We start from the raw sequence: 16306 nt of genomic DNA, 5'->3' as shown, positions 1-16306 counted from the left end.
AGCTGGAGGGTTATGGCCAGAAAAATAACTTTCATCGAGATATTTCGCGACGTCACTTTCTTCACCCGCTTCACGGCAAGTAAAGCCTCGCCGTGGCGCGATCCATAATTTCCAAAAGCTCATCATACGCAGGGCAGGAGGATTGGGAAGGCTCAGCCTCAGCTTCTTTGCCCTCCTCAGACACTTCCTGCTTTTGCTGGGCTGATCCCAGCAGAGCACTGGCCCCTGAATCAGACAATGTTAATGAAATAACATCATCCTCCCTCTCGTGCATCTCGTGCACAGCCGACGATTGCGAAAGGGAAATCCCCCCTCAAACTCATCGGCCAGATCTCCCCACGAGCCCCACGAGCTCACTCCGTTCCGTGCCTCAGCAGCGGCAGGTCCTGAATTACGGGAAGCAGATGGCTGCCCCTCTTTCCTCGAAAAAAGAGACAAACGAGAGCGGAGCTTTCTCATCGAAAAACGCTCACAATGCACGCAAATCGCCCCCTCAAGGACGTCGCGTGCGTGCTCCTCGCCCAAACTAATCTCTTAGCTAGTGCTCGCCATAATGATATGAATAGAGATCGCTCTTACCACAGAAATGCACGCTTCAAACAAAACAGTCAATGAAGACGAAGAAGAGAATGATGTGTGCTCCCGGCGCCTATTTATACTATAGTCGCACCGGTAGTGACGTCATGGCTGTCACCGGCCAACAAGTTGGTGTTTTTTCAATGTATGCTTTAGACACGGGTCACGATGAGGCGTTCCCCATAGCGACCCCTAGAGGACGCAGTTCGAAGTTCCCATGAAAGGGAACAGTGAAATATATATATGTAGCTATATCACACATCTCTAATCTGGATGACAACGTTTCCTTCATTCCCCCCTCTTTTTTCACTTTGTTCTTTTCTTTACTGCTGATGATGGTTATTCATCAGTGCAATTATATGTTTTATGTCTCTGTCTGTCCGTGTCCCTCTCGCTGCTTTTGTTTCTTGCTTTCACAGTGTCCTGCTGGGAGTGGAATTAAAGGATTTGACTCTTTAATGTAGTAATAGATGCTCACTGCCACTTCTGCATCTCTCTTTCTCTCTCTCTCTCTCTCTCTGCCTGCTTACCCTGTTTTTCACCACCGGGCCACATTTACATACTCAAATCATTCTCGGGTACGATTGCTAAATTGATTTCAAATGACTCTGATGATTCAAGTGGTGAAACAAAAAGCCATGCAGTCATCCAGGCATTGATACACAACGTGATCCAGTGACACTGAAGCCTCTCCCTGAGCAGGTGCTCTCATTAATACCCACAAAATTGGGGTCCTTCAAGATCCAGGCATAAGTGGGACGTCTAGTCGCCACGCACACACATGCTGATCCGCACTTTGTTCAGGATGTCTCATGGGTTAATCTAGGACAACACTGGTGAATGTCTTAGAGAGGAGTTAAAGTTTATATTTCAGGTTTATATTTCATTCTTGTTTTATATAGACTAAAAATAGTGGTGAAAAAAAAATCACCTAGAAATTGCTAGTACATTTTCATGAATAATTGCAAAGAAATGCCAAGAAACACTTTGAATTAAACATGAATTTTAAAAGCAGACAATCTAAAATAATATTTTCATGTGAAGTGTACTCAAACAATCTTTATTTTACTTACAATTTTTTTTTATCATTTTCTATTATTATTAGTAGCTACTTTATATGGTAGTAGGCTACTTTGTATGCTAATATAATAATTATTCACAAAAAATGCAGCTATATTCTTTCTAAATGATAAAATAAAAAAAATACAATAAAATAAAATAAAATTTGTTTAACTTTTGATTAGACATGGTCACAAAAAAAGGATTAGATTAATTGTAAATAAATAAATAAATAAATAAAGATACCATTTATGCTTTGTTTAAAAAGCAACTTAGCATAAATATAATGACATTATTATTATTATTATTATTATTATTATTATTATTATATGATGTATAATATATAATATTTATAATGTTAATATGAATGTTAAAATAATAAGTTTTATTGTTGTTGTTATTATTAAAATGAACACGTGTTTTTGTTGTAGGCTAATATTTATGAATTTTGTATATTAAAAATTATATTAGTTATTGTGCTAAAGCATAAATAAAACATATCAGATACTTTAATCAGACACAAGCACTATTAATATATAATTAATCTGCACTGGTATCATAAAACAGATCTCATATTGTGAAAATTTTGTATGTTCAGTATTTTTCTATGATCAAGATAATATTGTATTTAATAGTATCTGGAAGTATCTGCCTGGGTTAAATATAGTTTCTTGATATGTTATATCTTGATAAGCGGAGTGAATGATATGTTCACTGCATTCTCATTTTGTCATTCGAAGTGAGATTTTGTATTAGCAAGGTCTATTAACATTTTATTACATGCAAGGCACTGCATATTATGTCCACTTCTTGACACCTGCTTTTTTTTTTTTACACTCAACCACTGCATGACATGTCAAGTTGTATTTTCATAGTAGGATACTTATTAGCTGTAGCTTACAGTACACCAACTTGGAAGCATCATAGTGTAAAGGAAAGGTGAAGCAATGGAAAAATAAATAAATAAACGAACACACTCCACATCAGATTTGACATATGCACTATAAAATAACCATTAGCAGTTAGCTACAATCTGAAGTGACAGTCTATCAATAATGTCCGTCTGAAAATGGGACAGGTTTGTTGCTGCATCTAAATCACTGGAGAGTCCATAGAGCTGAGACACAGGCAGGTATAGAAAATGCATTAAGGCGAGATGTTGATGGGAGTGGTGTGAGCGTGGGGACACCTAAAGCTCCAGGGGATGTGACTTTAGCATGCCCTGTGCTGACACACACACACACACACACACACACACACACACGAATCTTGGATTCAGTCTTTTTGTCAGCTTATTTTTGTTCATTAGCACAGGTTTTGTATTGGATTTGATTGGTTGTAGGCCTCATTCATCTCTGTTTTTGAGTGAAACAAAAATTGTTTGTTGATAATTCTGGCAATATTCACTCAAAAACTGAGGTTCTCAGATCAATGAGGCCTCTTTCTTTCTTGCTTGCTTTCTTTCTTTCTTGTGGAAAGTTTTTGTACCCTGTGTGAGCAAAGTCAGGACATTTTAGCCCATTTTCGAGAAAAAGAAAACTGACCAGAATTCCTGTCAAAATGACCAGAACACACCATGTAGGTTAAACCCCGTAAATCTGAGCATGATAAATGTGAAGATGATGTTGGGAGTCTTTGCAGGAATGTATTTGGAAATCGTAGCTCTGTGAGATTTAATTTAACATTGATATATTTCAACCAAATGACTTCTATGACTGCCAAGCGTTGTTCCGCTGAAGGTTAATCAAAAATGAATATGCATTTTGTATCAAGTCACTAAATTTCAATAGCCCAAAAATTTAATTTCCTCTCCATCTACAAAAAAAAGGCATGAATATATTCGCCTGCCAGCAAAAAGCCCTTAATTGCTCTTAATCTTTTATCTATATCGATGTCACTTATGATATTCTTTAATAAAACGGAATCATTAAAGCTCTATTAAAGTTCTCATAAAAAAACTGTACTTTTTTTTAACGGTAGCACACACAGATCTCTTCTGCCGTGACCTCTAGTTATGTCTATGTTTATTTAGTACACCATTTCAGACCTTTTACCCACTCCCAATACACACAAACACCCACTTAACTCCGTTGCCTCCTCCCCCTGGCTATATTAGCATAAAATTAGCCTAGGCTGTGCATATGAATGGGCTCTATTCATCAATAAAGTGAATGTGAGTCAGGGTGGACCCGGGTGCCACGTGCCTTTTCTCTCCTGCTGGTATTAAAGTGGCAGCGTCTGATTGTCTGCTTGCCAGCGGAGCCCAGCCATCTGTCTGCGTGACGTTCTACTTGGCATAACAGGCTGTTATGGCAACAAGTGTCTTTTTCCGCATTGCCACACTCAAGCTTGGCAGCCAGCCTTCCCGTTTGCCCGCCCCCGTATGCAGATAAAGAGCTTATTATGCCTGGGCAGTGGGTAGGGGAGCAGGAGGCGGGGCTGCTGATTTACATATCACCGCCGAGTTGACACCCTCCAGATGCAAAACAGCCAAGTAGCAATTAAGGCTGTTTAGTGCTTTTGTTTAGTGCGGTGGAGCGGGCATCGCTCAGACGCCTCCAGAGGGGACATGTATGAGAATTTCAGCTCGGCACGTGGCTCCTAACACCCCTCCCGTTTCGTAGCTCGGCACGCGTTCGGCTTGAACATGCGCACCCCTGTCGCTAGGTGGTCTGCTGACTTAGGCCTGGCACTGTGAGCTGCTTTCAAGCACTAGTCACTGATTACATGGATCACAAACAACTGATACTGACCGATCACAGATTGTAAGCACTGCAACAGCCTGCATATTCAGGCTTATTCTCAGTTTCATGCTGCTCTGGCTGATATAGAGGTTGTTTTTATACTGACACTCAGTGGCCTGGATGCAGCGTCGCGCAAAATCGGAAAAGTTTTCAGTCAAATGCAAATGCAGTCAAAAAGCTGAGCAAAAGTGGACAATAACGAGGAGTTATTGAGATGAAATCTGGTCATGTGATCTCAAAATGGCATTCCCCATAAGGTGTCGTGCTTTGTATAAAATATACGTGTTTGGTAATTTCACATGCCACTTTTTTATATATTATTTAATATCGCATGCTACTATACCATTATTATTATTAGTAGTAGTAGTAGTAGTATTATTTGTTAATTAAAGGATTGTTTTTTAATCACTGAGATACTAGTATAGATTTATTATAGTTGTAGTTTGTTTTAACGCAAGTTAAACAAAATAAAAAGTTGTATTTATTTTATTTATTTATTTAATTAACAAAAACAGGTTTTTAGTTTTAGTTAACTATAATAACCCTGGATCCATGCAATTAAATATCCCTGTGATTTTTAGATATGAACCGGAGAGATGCACATGCATTTATACATAGTGAAAGGTGTATGGCTGAGTATGCATGTGCACACAATATGCATTGATGAATTGTGTGTGTGTTTCTCCATCTGTTGAGAAGACCTTCCATAGCCGTGGTATAGAAAAACACTTACTGCTAATGCAAATAACAGGGCAGTATAAATCAGTGGCCAGGAGCGGGGAAGCGAATATTGTGTAATAGTTATTGCGAAATGAAGTGGCATTGGGATCAATACTTCACTATATCTCACTCGGCTGTGGTGGGCCATTGGAGGCAGGGGTCCTCTCTACTGCCTCCACGGGGCACCATAAATCTGTCACTGTGTCTGGATGTATATGTGAGCCTATGCCCTCTTATTAAAAAGAGCCAGTAATTAGCACATTGGCCCAAAGCTGCTTTAATGCACCGACAGGAAAATAAAACCTCAGGTAAAGCTATTGCGCTAAAATATGTCATAGTGTGCACTGTAAAAAAATGATTTTTCAAAGTTGTAAATAAAACAAAGATTATTGGAGTGTTTTACAGGAGTCTTTCTACTTTAATTCAATGTGTTACCTGCCCTTTCTTTGCAAATTATAAATTTGTAAGTTTGTTTTTAAAATGCATGAACAAAGTAGTAGAAGGACAGAAGGATTTTAAAACTGGTGGGTGTCTTTTCTGTCTGTTTTCCCACAATTCCTCGTACAGTAACTGTGTCAACCCAGTCAATACATTCCTTAAGGTCTCAAAGGCTACTAGGTCGAACGAATTCTCAGTAAAATTTATACTCACTTTAAAATGAAAAACTGTACTGAACGTGTCATCTGTACATTTCACAATTACATTTTTAGTTTCTCTTGTATTTATTGTTTTAATATAAAGAGCACAGTAGATGGCTGTGAAGTGTTACGGTGTGAAATATCGGTGTGGTCGTCCTAGTGCGTGTTTGTGTCTGCAACATATTACAAATGCAAGGGCCTCGTGCTATTGTTGTCAAGATGTACACCTGTTTTTCTTTGGTACAATATGCCTCCTATTGTCATGGATGTAGGTTTGTTCTTTTCCCTGGCTTGTCCATTACAAGGTTTATTCACAAGCTGATTTTATGTAGTGTTAAGTACGGCCTTGGGGCCAGAAATGATTGGGACCAGTCAGAAAGTATTCAAGCAAGAATGTTGATCAGTCAGCTTGGAGATTAGAGACCTTGGTGTTTTCTTTGAGACGGCTGATTGGAGTGGATGAGGAAAATTGAATTTCAGATTTGATTGAAGGCTGTTTGATTATGATTATTTCTTTGTGTGTCCTTTTTAGGTCTGCGAGGAAACGAGGAAAGGGATTTTGCAGCTGCTCTTCATCGTCTGTTGGTGAGTCTGAGCGCACAAAATCATTAAAAGAAGTTTGTCGTCATACTGTGTGTAATTTCCGAAAGTGCCATCTGTAACCTACCTCGTGGGCAAATTTTCCGTCTCTTTTTTCCACAGCATCCATAGTGCATTTAGCTGGGAGAGTGAATTATCACTGTGGCAGAGACGTTTGTGCAGGTTTATATGTGACAGTATATCTAAAGGAGCTCACTACAATATTGATCTCTCACACTGGAGTCGTTTGCCATGTGCTATTCCTGGCCTCTGTCACTCACTGAGAATTATGGGTAAAAAATGGGATGCCACTACATGACAAAATGTCACGTCTTTGCAAGCAAGTAAAGGGAAAGTAGGAACAGAGAACATTTATGTGTTGATAAACTACAGCACTCTGCTTTTTGTATAAAATGAGTGCAAATGTTTGTAATAACATGTAATTAATGTGTTATTACACATTCATATTCTATTTTAAATGATCAATTATCATTTGAACTTGCTTGAAATAATTAGACATCGTTTTTGGAGGGTTTTAAAGGCATTTAGTTCATTTCCTTCAAGTTGAGAAGGCAAACAAGCTCTCTACTGTTTTACTGATGCTTGAAAACATCTCTCTGGTTTCATACTTGCCTTTAAGACATATTATCCTAAAAGGAGTGCTGCTTTGTAATACTTTATATTGAAGTCCCACTGTTTTAAATGCAAGCGAGTAATTACCATAAATATCAGCCTCTCTTTTATGAGAAATTTAAAGACACTTTCAGTGTAAAAAATAGATGTTGAGGCAATCTCGCATAATTGGATATCGACATTATGTGGTTTTGCTAATCAACACCAATGAAGTGGCATTCTGTTATTATTTTTTTTAAATTTATTAATCCACTCAAGTGCAGTTTTATGGCTCTGAAGTGGTAGACTTGTAAACCAACAGGCCTGCGCTCTCAAAGGGGAGCCAGATGGAGAGTGAAAGTGTTTTGGCAACATGTTTTCTAGAAAACCACACACACACACACACACACACACACACACAGGCTAACAGTCTCTTCATTTGTAAACCGATGTTGGTCCGTGGGTCTTTGCTGGCCATATGGCTGCTCTTCAAGTCCTTCTTCTAATCTCTCTGTATCTCACCCCAGCCTAGCCTTGAACTTGGAGACACTGGATGGAGGTCAGAGACCAAAGGTCATCCTGCGTGTCTGAGGTTGATCTGGATTATGAAGCAGTGGGTTGTTTGCACTTCCACTCCGGAGTGGAGGAAGGGGCAGTTGCTAAGCACAGCTCAGAGCTACAGCCTCTGGCGATCGAGTTCGACTCATGTGTTAGCTGTGTGTTGTAGGGTTAGAGTTCCTGACCTCTGACCTGCATTAGTGAAGGACGCATGATACAGCATGAGCAGTCCTAATGCTCTCCTCAATGAGTGGACAATAGACACTCCTATTGATCCACTGGTGCTGTCTCACTGTTTAAGAGAACTCGGTCAGCTTGCTGTCAACAACTAGACATCTACTAGAGTTGTGCCTTTCAATATGCAAGAGATAAATCAAATTAGTATGGGGTGGGGCGATGGAGCAAGTTCCATCTGTGCTGTTTTTATTTGTGTGCCTTTGGTCATTGCATTGAATCTTGCATTTAGTATTTTTAGATGTGATTGCCAAAATAATAGCCCAATTAAAAAAAAAAAGAATATTCTAACTGAGGTTGCAAACAAGTAAACATAATTCTAGTTGGAATCTAGATATAAGGACGTGAAATTTAAATGTATTGAAATTCAAAGAAATTCTGATGACTGTAATTTTAATTTAGAAAATGACAAGCTTTGAACTTGTTTGTACGTTTTGAAGAAAGTGTAAAATGCCTTGAAAAAGATTTTTGGAAATGAAAAAGAACAAGTCACAAATCTGCAGTGAAAAACAGGAAAAAAATAAAATGTAAAACATTACTTATATTGATATCATATTTTTTTTACAGGTCTGGCAACCACAGCTGCCTTTTTTTAAAACATAAATCTATCTATCTATCTATCTATCTATCTATCTAGTCTGTCTGTCTGTCTGTCTGTCTGTTTATTTATTATTATTATTATTATTATTATTATTATTAAACAGTGTAGATTGATTTGTCATAATTCATAATAAACTAACCTTTGAGCAACAGGGTGGAAGAACATTTAATTTCCTGAAATGCATTACTTTCTTTCAATTGCAAATCAGTAAATTCCTCTTCCTGTCATTTCAGTTCTTCCTGTGGGGTGTAGCCAATTCAATTCAAAATCACATTTATGTATTGAAAGAGAGACAATTTTTCAATTCTGAACTTTATACAACCCTGATGTAGATGATCCATGAAAGTGTTCCGTAACCTCTGAAGTATTGTGCTTTAAGCCTAATCCTCACACATCTGTGAGACTAGCGCTCCACGTGAGAGATCTTTACGCCAGCTTACACCATTCTTTGCTTCAGTTACAATTACAATAAAACTATGTGTAAAACACTGCAATAATAAAACATTATAGCTTGTATAACTTACTCAGGAAGCCCCCATTCCCCTTATGATAGCACCATGTGATAAACAGCACCATGAGGAGTTGAACTGTAAGGGCCACTCATGCTTGTGGCTGGGCCAGGTGTTGGACCACCACCTTCTTCAACCCAAACCAGCCAAACCACGTCCTAATACTCTCTCTCACCTCCCTACTGGTTTTGCAATAGGAACATCTGGAAGTGGAAGTGCAGAAAGCAGGCTAGAAATACATGGGCACAGCAGGCCCTGCTCTCTCATTTTTTTCCCCTCCTCCCTTTCCCTCGCTCCCTCACTTGTGTTGAAAATCTGCTGGAGTGGTCAGAGGTAGAACAACATGTGGAGCGGTCGTTTTCTCTTTCGTTTTCCTTTTTTTAGTGTTTTGTTTTTTCCCCTCCTTCTCGTTCCAGGGGAGATCCAGGCCAGCGATAATCCCTCTCTCTCCTCATTAAAGGGAGCTGAATAAACACAGGCCTCTTCCAGTTGTTCCTGCAAATTTCCTCACCAGCCGTCAGGAGACCTTAGAGCGGGCCGGCCCTTCAAAGGCCTGGAGGGCTGGAGGTGGCTCGGGGAGTGCTGGGTCAGGAACATTAGCTGCCACTGAGGGAGCCAGGCCCGGCACTCACTTAGCCTGCGGTCAGAGAGAGAGAGAGCAAGAAAGACAAAGACAGAGCACAGGAAGATAAAGCTGGAGACATTTTGTGAAAGTTTTGTTGCGTTTGGCCCTTCTTTCTGTATTTGGATTTGGTTGTCGCTGGACTTAGGAAGAAATACTTCAGAGTTTTAATAACACACTCACTTAGCACAACACACCACACACTAATAAGGTTTTTGCAGTGGGCAGGGACTCTAAATGAGTAGTAATGCTCCAGACACAGGCCAATCTTCTCCTCGGTTAAGTTAGAGCCTGTTGTCGGCCTTGTTTTAATTTACAAGCTGTGTAGTGACATTCATTTTCTCCTCTCTTCACTTCCTGCCCATCAGCTAAGAGGGGCAGCGGTTCACTAGCGTCGTTTGTGGAAAAGGCAATTAAACAGTCCGAATAACTGCGGCAACTTCAGCAGAGAGCGAAAAAGGAGCCAAACCTCTCGTTTAATTGCTTACTCAATAACTCTGTAGGATGAATAAATTGATCAAATTGTGTCCCAAGAGGTTCTGAGGAAAAAGCACCCCTAAAAATGCTAAAAGCGTATCTATTATCGCAGTCCACTGTTTGTATGTTGGGTTTTATTTCATGTTGTTACAACAGACTGATTTAGATTTTCATTTTCAAATTATAATCAGTGATTGAAAGAAAATAGTCTTGCCAATGACAAATCAGTTGTGCTCTGGTGCATTCAACATAGTCATTTTTGAAACATGTGCCTCTACCTACATTTTTTTTTTACAACAATTATGATTATGAGGAAGATTATCAATTAACAAAGTCTTATTTTGAGCAATTCCATTCACAATAGTATGCTATGACCTCAAAACACTTTTACAGTTTTCAAGATTTGTAAATTAATATATTTTTCACACTTGAATCACATAATTAGCTCCATGTGTATGACTTTTTTGACATAGTAAACTTGCTTGTAAGCTCAGCTGGTACATTATTACAATTCAAAGCACTGAGGTACCGTGTTATGCCACTTTATAAAAAATAGCTTAAAGACTTGTAAAATCACACTAAAATGGCATGGTTGCAAATTCATTTTTTATCTCATGTTTGCTTTAATTAACACTCATGGTATGTTCAAATGCAAACATTAACCTTTTAGCAGATTTAATTTCCAAACAGTATGTCCAACAACCATCATAATGAAATGTTGCCACATTCACATTAATTTTTTTGTTGAGAACTGAACATGCTTTCATCCACTCACTGTGAATTTTTACTCTGAAAGTGGTACGAAAAATGCAAGAAGCAGTGCAATAATCTTTTGCAAAAATGTTTTTCCAATGAGTCTGGGTTGGATTCGTTGAGCTATGGCGTTCATGTGGGCACATTATACAAAACTACAGCTTGCAACATTTCCCCATGTCATTCATCCATTATTTCCTATCATTTCTCTGCTGTTTCTATTAATAAGGCCAAACAATATATAAAAGATAAAAAAATAAAATAAGTATGCTTCACTATTCTCCATTTGTTGTCTGCAGCGACTGTGTAAATCAAATGTGGACTGGTTTGTGAATTATAGTTTGGATGCATGTGTGTGTGTGTGTGTGTGTGTGTGCTTTACGGTGATTATATGTGTGTCTGAGTGTGTGTGTGTGTGTGTGTGTGTGTGTGTGTGTGTGTGTACATGAGAAAGCCTTGTGGCCATCAGACTCCCATCAGGCCATTATTATTGGTTGAGCAGAGAGTCCATGGCAGAGGGACCTGCCTAGAATACTAATGAGCACAGCAGGTCAGCACACACATACACACATTTAGCATGCACATGTAGTGTTTGATCGCTCACAGTTACTTGATCTTCTGTATCAGAAAGGAAACAAGATGGACACAAGGTGGCTGCCACATGGACGTGCTTTCTGGATGTAGACGTGTGCACTTCACTTCATCAGGGCAGCAGACACATCATAGCTTACACATGCTGAACTAACGTCACACACCGCAGTGTACACACACCGACGGCCGCTGCACAAAGGCAAATATGGCCTTCTGTGTCCCCTTTTGGTCTGTTGTACGCGCGCACACACACACACACACACACGTGAGGAGACATATAAGAACGGTCATTACAGCGTACAAAGCAAACACGCAGTTCTGCTGCTTTAGAAAAAAAGCTTGTGTTTCTAGGTCCATTTTTAACTCTTCACATGTTGGGAATGCTTGTTATGAAATATCTTTTTTTTTTTTCTTCTAAGTGTGGTATTGTGTATTATGAATATTGTTGGCTCTATGACAAATTGCTTGTCATGTTGCTAATTTTTGAGTTGTTTTGTATAAATGAATAATTGTAAATGTTGCTTGTAGAATAGCAGGCTACAGATTCAAAGTAGTCAATCTACTGTATTTATACTGTACTGTCTTTCAGCTGCCAAGCAACAAAAATACACTATAGAAGTACTGTAAAATTACCCATATTGCAAGTCTCAGTAACACTCATTTAAATATTTGCCACTGCAAGATGTGATGTCACGTTGCATTGGCTCTCATATGTCTGGTGGCTGATTATGACATAAGCATATAGCTTTAAACATCATTTTGAAAAAGATTTGAGAACTGTGAGGAGAAGAATTTCAGTCAATAACTGTTTACAGTTCTTATATAAGCTGTAGCTGCAAAAATATAGTGCATAGCTTAAATTAAATGCATTTTATGCTGCTTTTTTAATATATTGTGAGCACGGTATTATCATATCATATATATATATATATATATATATATATATATGTGTGTGTGTGTGTGTGTGTGTGTGTGTTTTGGTGGTGCATGGATAAACATTGCCCTGTCCTGCACAACAGTGGTAAGATGAAGAGTCACACTGAGTTTTTTTTAAGACAGCAATTTCTGATTAAAAACTGTACATCCCTGTAAGAAGAGCTGATTAATGAACACAGACGTATTGATTAGTACAGCGACAGGGATGAGACATAATGAGAGGCTGGACAGAAGCTGAAAATGTCAAAGCCAAAAGGTTTCCAGGGATGGAGAGAGTGAAGAAAGAAAGAGAGGGCTGGTGGAAGGGTTGGTTAGGTTGAGTTCAAGGCCATGGAGAGGTACGCTGACCCCGAGGAGTGGAGGATGCTGGAGAAGAATCGTGAATGGCGTGATGGGCTCAACGTGTCCGACATTCAGCAGACTCTATAGGACCCAAGGGAGAGCAGGGTCAGGAGTGGCCCCTCCATCCCCCTGCACATTACTGCACCATTTCAAGCCGCCCAGCACCTATTTCCTTCAATAAAAACTAATAACCTTCTCTGTCAGGAATCACAGCAACCCTTAAGTGTTGGACTGAAGGGGCCCACGCAGGATGGGCTGTAATTGCAGAACAGGAGTCCAACCCCAACCCCCAAACCCACACACACACACTCAAAGATCCCTGTTTTACAGTGTGTTGGACTTGTGTATGTGCACTTTTTTCACTCAGCCTATCGCTCCTCGTGGCTTTGCCGCTGATTGCATGCCCTGCTCGGACTCTACTCAGCAATCAGCCAAAGGCCGTGGAGCAGCAGCTCAAGGACGTTTTTAATTGGAAGCATGCTGCAAAATGAGGAACGGCACATTCACAAAATTCACAAGGAAAGCAGGCCAGCTGCTGTAATGCATTATGGTGTGGGATTCAGATCTGCGCATATAAATGTATATCTTTGCGTAAATCAGGATGTGCTGAGGGCTTGCATATTTGCGATCATTGAAAGATATTGTCCGGTATTGATATGGGCGGGGGGGAGGGGGCTAAATGTGGCCATTTTTTGATGCTCTTTTTTTAAATAAATATTTTTTTAAATTTTGGATGCAAAATTGATATAAATCATGTTTTTTTTCTGCAGTACAGAGTCGTTCCCAAGAGGCATGTGCCATAAAGAGCTGCTACATTGTTGACAAATGATAAAAGTTTTGTTTTCTACAATGAATTATATGTAAATATAATATCATCCAGTTCTCTCTTTTTTTTTTGTCTTAAAATATCCTGTTACTATTGTGGTGTTAGAAACTGGTGCAGACTATTGGGTGCGTGATTGAACTGTCCAAATGAATCAAACTGAATTACAAACAATTTCAGACTTTTTTTGCAAACCAGCTTGGATCAAAAGAGTGATTCATTCATGAATCTGGCATTATTAGTTCTAATTCTAAACAGCTGATAGGAAACACACACGACTTGACTGCTCAAATATTATCAGAGAAAATGATTCTCAGGCCAATAGGCCTATATGTCAATCCCATTAACATAAGGATTTATCAGTAATATTTTACTGGGGCACAGCGGTATCTCAGTAGTGCTCATGCTCCAGTAAAAAGGGTCTAGTAATGCCCCTGGTTACTAGATTAACATTGAAAATAGCATACATAATGCTGCACTGATACCAGTTTCACTAGTTGCTACTCTAGATTTGTACATCCAATTTATGAGTAACAATTTCTGGTCTATTTTTGCAATAGGCATTTGTTTACTAAAACTGGCTCCATTTCCTGTAATAAAAGCCATAATGGTAAATTTGACAGAATGGTTATTGAGTCAGTGAGATAAAAGAACAGCCGTCACTGCCATTGTATTTTGATTTTAAATGCACACTATTAGAGCGACCCAGAAAGCCAATTTCTCTGACTTTTGTTAGGTATATATATCTGCAAACTTTTTGTGTTATAGAAATGCAAAGAGAATGCATTCACGCCACCACGATTTTACTATCAAATGCACTATTCCCTCTAACCCCCTCCTCTTTCCGCTCTATATCGCCATCTCTTCCTCCTTCTTGGCTCATTTTTAATGGCAGATGAATGAGACAAATGGCCCCTCTTTGTTGCCAACACTCGGGGCCCGGATCAATCGGAGGCCCAGCAGTAATTAACTCTTTGCTAAACTTACACCATTGATTTCCATTTAATGCTGAGCACCACGCTCTAAATGAAGACCGATACCTGGGCGCAAGGGTGGAGGACACTGTAGGGTGGCGAGATGTGAGGACTTAGGGATCTGACAAATTGGACCCCCTTTAATTGGGAGTGTAGCAGGCTTAGCGGGGCTCGGTCGGAGAGAAAGGCCCAGCTGGGGACTAATTGGGGTGGGTTGTGCGCACCGGAGGGGACCTTGTCATTGTCTTTAGTTTGTTCCTCTATTACACCACAGGGACCGGCTTGCCCAGCGACTGTAGTGATTCCTTATAGTCTTGGTGGAGCGATCATGTGACCAGGCAGAAGAGTGTAATCAACAGCCCATGTCTGTGGGCTTTCTCCCAGTCTCCCTTATCTGTCCCGATCTGTATATCCATCTTTGCGTAGCAGAGCCGGGCAAGTTATTAAATACTTGAGGGCATTAATGAATAGGATGCTTTCTCAGGCCTCGCTAAGCTTTTGTATTATGGCAGTCTGTCAAAGGCTTCCTTTGTTTGCACTTTCTAATTGAATCTGTACAAACACGATCCCCCTTCCGAACAGGGGTCTGCGAGGCAGCGGTTCACCGCACCGAGGCACTGCAGACGGAGCTGTTTTCGAAGTTGGAGAACGTCAAATCTCATTTGGACAGAAGGCCGCTGATGGAGAACAGAAGGTGCGTGTAGCGCTTCCACAGCGGCGGATAAATTCTGTCTTTTCCCGTCTCCTCTTCCTATTTCATTTATTCCTGACTTTGATACATTCTTCAGAAGCATCAATGGTTTAGTTTCAGATCAGTTTACCATCCTACCGCCATCTATCAGGAAAATAGATGAAATCTATTTTGCATTTGAGGCCATTGTTAGCGAGATTATCTCTCTGTTCTCTGTAGTGCAATGGTTCGTGCAATGGTTCGCCCGTGGCTTGATGGCTCTTGTCTGAAACAGTTCTCCATTGTTCTACGCCCTGGTGGGGTGCTCAATGTCTCACTTAAACTGCTGTCACTTGCCAGCCAATGAACTTGACTTTAAACTTAGGGAAATCCAATTGGAGGCTAATACACCATAATGGGCTGATCGATACTAATTATGGGGCCCCCACGTCGAACAAAAGATATCACTCTGGGCTCACGTACACTTATGTGTGCACGCAGCAGTTGACTTAGAGGATGTGCATGTGTGAGTGAGTGAGTGTGTGTTTGCTTGCATGCGTGTACCTTGTTTTATGTGAACTGTGAAGTGGTAGTCATGCTCCAGTGCTATGTTTGATAAATGCACAATGTCCGATCAGATGCAGATCTTGCTCGTGAGATGGAAGCTGTTCCAGATCTGAAATTGGTCATGCATATGGTTTTAAATGGGTCTCATACTGTTTTAATTGATCAGCCAGCACTGGTTAAGTCCAGACTCCTGCAGGCTGGCGGTGAAGTTAGGCCTGCTTACAGACTGAAATTTAAGAAAGACTCCAAACGTCCGTAAAGAACCGACACTGGAAGATTCAAATGGAAACGCAGGTCAAACCATGTGTGTGAACAGTGACCCTAAAAAGTATTTGGAAACTTAAGCCAAACTATAAAACGTTGCATTGCATTATATCAATGGTTCACACACTTTTCAGGCCAAATTATCTCCTACCAAGTCTCTTTAAATGCAAGCTTAAGGATTTTTAGCAGCATACACTATATTTAGATATTTCGAAGTTTTGCAATCCAATTAAATTATTTTGCAACCATTTCAAATATTGCAATCCAATGTAAACACACTTAATGTGCAATAAATAAATATATTTATGAATTAGTTACAATTTACAATACAATTTCAATTACTCTATTATTATTATACAAATACAATTACAATAGCTCTCTCTGGTGTTATTATCACTATGATGCGCAAAACAGAATGTTGAATCTTGTTTTTTTAGAGACAAATGCAAACAAATAG

General features: G+C 39.7%; 1 protein-coding gene across 1 annotated transcript in view; it reads left to right on the top strand.

The window, feature by feature from the left end:
• Positions 1–16306, top strand: part of zfhx3b (zinc finger homeobox 3b) — a 238114-nt gene that overhangs the window by 13371 nt on the left and 208437 nt on the right. Inside the window, exon 2 of the mRNA XM_016475618.1 lies at positions 6270–6322. The gene's annotated coding sequence lies outside the window, so the exon portion shown is untranslated. The remainder of the gene's footprint in view (positions 1–6269; positions 6323–16306) is intronic.

This window comes from Sinocyclocheilus anshuiensis, unplaced genomic scaffold, assembly GCF_001515605.1.
Source record: "Sinocyclocheilus anshuiensis isolate Anshui unplaced genomic scaffold, SAMN03320099.WGS_v1.1 scaffold256, whole genome shotgun sequence".
Taxonomy (NCBI): domain Eukaryota; kingdom Metazoa; phylum Chordata; class Actinopteri; order Cypriniformes; family Cyprinidae; genus Sinocyclocheilus; species Sinocyclocheilus anshuiensis.
This window is presented reverse-complemented; position numbering and strand designations above follow the sequence as displayed.